This window comes from Hyposmocoma kahamanoa, unplaced genomic scaffold (genome assembly GCF_003589595.1).
Source record: "Hyposmocoma kahamanoa isolate Upper Pololo Valley unplaced genomic scaffold, ASM358959v1 202, whole genome shotgun sequence".
Lineage (NCBI taxonomy): Eukaryota > Metazoa > Arthropoda > Insecta > Lepidoptera > Cosmopterigidae > Hyposmocoma > Hyposmocoma kahamanoa.
This window is the reverse complement of record NW_020653726.1, coordinates 8455246-8460771: the sequence shown is the minus strand read 5'-3', so window position 1 is coordinate 8460771 and position 5526 is coordinate 8455246.

Sequence of the window (5526 nt, the reverse complement as noted above, 5' to 3'; positions counted from 1 at the left end):
GTGACGCGTCTCGTGGCGTGATCCGAGCACGTGTTGTTTACAGTTTTGCGTCGTAAGAGAAAGCGTACGATGACGCCGCCGTCATATACGTGATTTAAATCCGAAAAATACTTGCATCAAAAGTGTCTAGGGATCAAGCACGGGTTAATTTCATTTCCATATTGAAATTATAAAATTGACCAAAAAGATCCACTGGCAAAAAATAATATATAAATAAAGGTTGTCAACCCTCCGAAAACGTGTAAAGTCCGCAACTGGTATTGGGCCAGCGTAGCGGATTTTGGCCTAAACACTGTCCTTAAAGAAGACCTGAATGCACCAGCGAGAATTTTAATTAGTTGATGACAGTAAGTAGTAGAAAGTTCAACGATTCATGTGTAACAAGTACTTTTTATAGACACAATTGCCTGAATAAAATTATCCTATTTTACGTTATAAACTATATATACATTATATACACACTGTATATATATTATATATTTAGAAGTAAGTAACGTGCACAATAGCAATAGCTCACACATAAAATAAACTAGTAGTTAACAATTTATATAATCGTCTCACATTAATTCAGAAAAGCATTTAGTAATAGTATAATGCACGAGTTTATACTAAAAGCGTCGAGTCAATGCATAGTCAATGCCATTAAATATGGAATAAAATTGTATATCGAAGCTTATGCAGATTTTCGCTGGCATTCGTCACGCTCACTTATTGTGACATAAATCATTGCGAGCCTTAATTTACGATCAATTCGATGTGACAAGAGCGTGTAATTTGTCACATAATGTATGTTCCAATGAAGTTAAATAATGGCACTCCGATTTTGTAACAATAATTTCAAAGGTCGTTCAAAGTAAACACAAGTTTTAGTAAGTAATATACCCAAGTAATGATTTTTTAACGACGACAAGAGACGGAACGAACAAGTCGTGCTCCTGGTGGTAAGCGATACGCCTGTCCATAACAGTTGCAGCGCTTAGAATCGCAAAGATCTGGGGGCCAATCAAATCAAACAATGTATTGCTACGCATTGATAGCTGACGAGCGCTGTGAAGTCACTGCGCATTGGCGCAGTTCATAGAATATTCGACACAAAAAACGGTATAAACCAATAATAAATACACAACTATCTTTTAGACAGGACGGTAAGAATTTTGTTTTTGTTACTGCTAGGAGTGAATGTATTTGAATTATCAGTTTTTATATAACCGATATATGTGGGGCTATTACTAAATTTAGTGAGGTTAGGCAAATGGTGTGTAAAAATACATTAAAAATTGTACAACTTTACAACATAAAAAATATAAACAACGTAAATAAAATACTTTTCATTGGATATCGACATTTACTCTTATTTATTTACAAAAACATAAAAATCCTCGTTTTAGCTGATAGCAGGTACAAAGAAAGTAAAAATTCATATTTAGAATTTCTGTAAACGCACAAAAACGACTATGTAAGCAATTCCGATTTCTCGATAATAGAGCTTATAGTAAAAACATCATGATATTCAACAAAATAAAAAGCAGCTATATTAACAAGTGTTGTCTTTGTTTCTTTTCTCTCGCCGTAGTCGCCTAATTAGACTAGTGTTTTCTGTGTTTACTAAAACTATAGGCAAGTAGAGCATTTCAATTTGAACTACATCATTAATTCTCGGACAATAAAGTGTGAGTACATAGGCTTTAAACTAGCTCAATTATTGAGAACGTCTACTGAGGTGTACCGCAAACAAATATAACCCTGGAAGAGCTGTGGTTGGGCTTCACGTCTTCAATTTAAAGTTTTCGCATCAAACTAACAGTAATTTCGACCCAATTTCGTCTGTAATATTCAAATAATACACAATTCCTAACACGGAATTAAGGAGACAGCATAGTGAAGAGATCGTTGCAGCCACAATTACGCAACTTTCAAAGGCAAAGGCAAGCATAATGGCGGCGCCGTGAAACTATGAAAACGTTTGTGTTTGTTAAACTACATACAAAGAGTAAAAATAATTCGAAAATTATTTTGCAAAAAGTTTTCATACTTTGTGTCAAATGTAAAAAGCAAATAAACATCAAAAATGTTTACTTTACGAGAAATATCTCAATTTAAATGTTGTAAACATTGACTTACAAATAAATGGACGACGGGTCTAATACAAAAACCACGAAATAAATGTCCCAAGTCAACCTATTCGAAATTTAAATTGTAATGTCATCGCAGTATCGCGCTGTCCGTAGAACAAATGAAGACTAAAGCGGAGTGTCGCGCTCTGTATACGATTTTAGCGCCTTACAAGTGCGGACACTTTTTAGCGCGGACCCGACGTCCATATAATTGTAAGTCAACGGTTGTAAAAGAGAATTAAATAATTTACGAATATTTTGTTGAAATACTTTTGTTTATTTTATTTTTGCGTACTGAGAGATCCATGTTTACTCAAATGTTTTCTATTTGTATTTTATTTTTTACTTAATTAATCAGAAAGACCATTTGCCGTATTCATAAGAAAATTCAAATGGTAAGTTGCTTGCTGACAGCAAAAAGATGTTTATCAGATTTTAGAATGTTTTGTATGGAAAATAATACAGCAAAATACACCGTCATATTTTAATTGAGTAACTTTTTCTCGAATAATAAAGAAAATATAGAGTTTCACGTAAACAATCACTTAAATGAAACGTTTTATTTTCACCGCCATTACCTAATTTGTACTAAAATGATGAATGAATACTTATTTCTCGATAACTCAGTAGCTTCAGTGAACTACGACATTAGGAATAATACTGACGTAAAACTATTTATTTCAAGGTTTTATTCCAAAATCAAAATATTAATCTTAAAACTCAAAAACCATGTCTTCCCAGCTTTTACCACACCGTCGACTTAATTCTGGTAGCCATGAATGAATGTATGGAAATCGCGGGTTTGGTGACGGTAGTTGCCATGCGCTAATGAATTATGTACTTAATATAATTTTTCTCCGTGACGTTGGTACCCATTAATAATATAATATAGCTGTTAACACCTCGCAGCCCAAAAACCTTTTTTTATGATGTCAAATCGAGCAAGTCACGCTCCTAGTGGCGCGTGTGCTACATGCCTGTCCATAGAAGTTGCAGTGCCACTCAGAGCATTAAATCGCAAAGGTCTGAGGGACACTGCCACTGCGCCCGTCACCTAGATAGATAGATAGTTTGTGATACAAATACAGATAGAATACAACAGGGAAAATAAAACATTTTTTGTCATGGCAGTGAAATGACGCTGACTCATCATACGCCTAAGTTCCCAGAGGCGCTGGTTTTCAGTCAGAACCAACGAGGGGTACTAAGTCTAGAAGTTATTTGTAAGGTAGTTGAAAGGACTAGATAAGGTCCATGTGCCTGTAATTTCACCAGCACCCATACCTTTCAAAACCGAAACGCAGTAATGCTCACGTTTCTGCTTGGCGGGAAAATTGGTAAGGTAGCAGTACCTACTTCCTTGCGAACTCTTTTACTACAAGGAGTTCTAGTGCTACTAAACGCTACTAAATTAAGCTTGGTTATATAAAGTCACTTCCTGTTTCTCTATCCATTTGTTTTAAGGGATGTATCGCGTGCCTGCAAAGATTTATAACTCAATCCGGCAATCAGCGAAACGCTTAACTAGCTGACGATAAGGTGTCGGCGAATGATTGCGACCGTCTATTCCCTGATAAACTGCGGTGCCGAAGATAGGCACCACTCAATGTGGTTTTGTATTTTTACTTCCCCTCAGAGAATCGTTGTAATTTATTGTAGCTTAGTGGCCCAACACTATCATTATCTCTAAACAAGGAAACAGGCTACTTGCAGTAATATTTTTATATGAACGGCAGTATTTCCGATATCATAGTAACGAATGCATTATATGAACGATCATATTATATAAATAACTATATAATTGGTAATATAGATACGAATACTGACGTTAAAATTAAACATATTGTTATTAAACAATAAAGTTAACTACCAAAAGAGGTACTTAACATCAAGTAGTGCATCTCTGTTTATCAACACCACTCGGCTTGGTGCATTTTTGAAGAACTATTTTTGACATAAAATGGGGTATACGAAAGGAGCCTCCTCGCAATGACGTACGAACCGTATTTCCAGTACGTCTGAAGCAACCTGAGCAACAATTGGCGAGTACCCGTACGTCGATTGGCAAAACCTTTCATCACGATGGCAAAAATCTCAAGCATAGTTTAGCAAGGCAGCAACTAATGGGCATGGGCATGGTTGGCGTGCTTCTGGGCCGCGATAATATAGTGTATGCCAGCAATACAATAAGAAGAAGACATAGAGTGATTACATACGGCGACATTTAGCATCGATGCAAATCCGTGTTCGTGAAACGCGATTGCATCGATGCAGTCGCGCGTTTGTATCGCTGCTTATAGTCAGCCGTGTGTGTAAAAGGTAGCGATTAGCTTCTGCAGCGTGTTTGCATCGCTGTTAAAAGTCGCAGTGTGTAACAGCTCATAGAATAAAAAAAAATTGTCTGCTTTACGACTTTAAATTTACAAAACATGAAATGTAATTCATTATAATATAATACAAAGGAGTCTTTACAAAAATCGGAATGCTTTTAAGCTTTTCGTTTTTTCTGTTTTTTTTTTTAACAAGGGACAGATATAATAACATTATCAGATATCTGATGCAGAGCAGTGTTACTGCTTCCAACTACTCGTTGCATACCAAGTGTTAACAGTAGAATAGAATATAATATCTTTTATTGCAACCACGGCATAAATACAGTTGTTACAAATAAATAATAGCATCACAAGAATCCTGACAGCTTACAGCAAGTTGTACTTAAATCTTAAGTATGCTTTTTTTACAGGAAAGGTCTATAGTTTGGAAGTGAATGAATTATTTTTTTGTTACATTTTTATATTATTAAGCATTTCTATATGGACCCTTTATATCAATTTCTAGAATCGGTTCTTGAAGGATCAGTTAGTCTTTGCGACGTAAACTCTTGTTGAATTCAAACAGATTAAGATTATTTCTTAGAAATTGACGTTTTCTTGAACAAATAAATCGGGTGGGTTAATATAAAGGGAAATTTATGAAATGCGTCTTGCAGATGTCAAATTGTGGTACAATTGTAACTATTCGAACACTTTTTTTTGGACTATGAAAAGTTCATGTGTATAAGTGTTATGACCTCATAACAATACGCCATGGCGCAACCAGAGGTCTACTTAAGGTTCTTCGTCTGACACCCGTCCGAAACATTTACTGGCAAATAAGTAATACTCGATGGAATTAATTAAATAATGATGCTTATTCGCGTCATGTGTGTAAATATTACTTATTTGACCGTAATTGTTTCGGACGAAGAATGGGAGAGACCCCCTGGCCTGTGCGTATGCGTGTAAAGCGGACTGGGTGCACTTGTTAGAAAAATCATATTTGTGTCTACTAATTACTAGATTCTATTATAAAGACTTTAAACTTCTATGAAATTCAAAAGCATAATTTTAGTAAACCAAATTTATTTCCATTA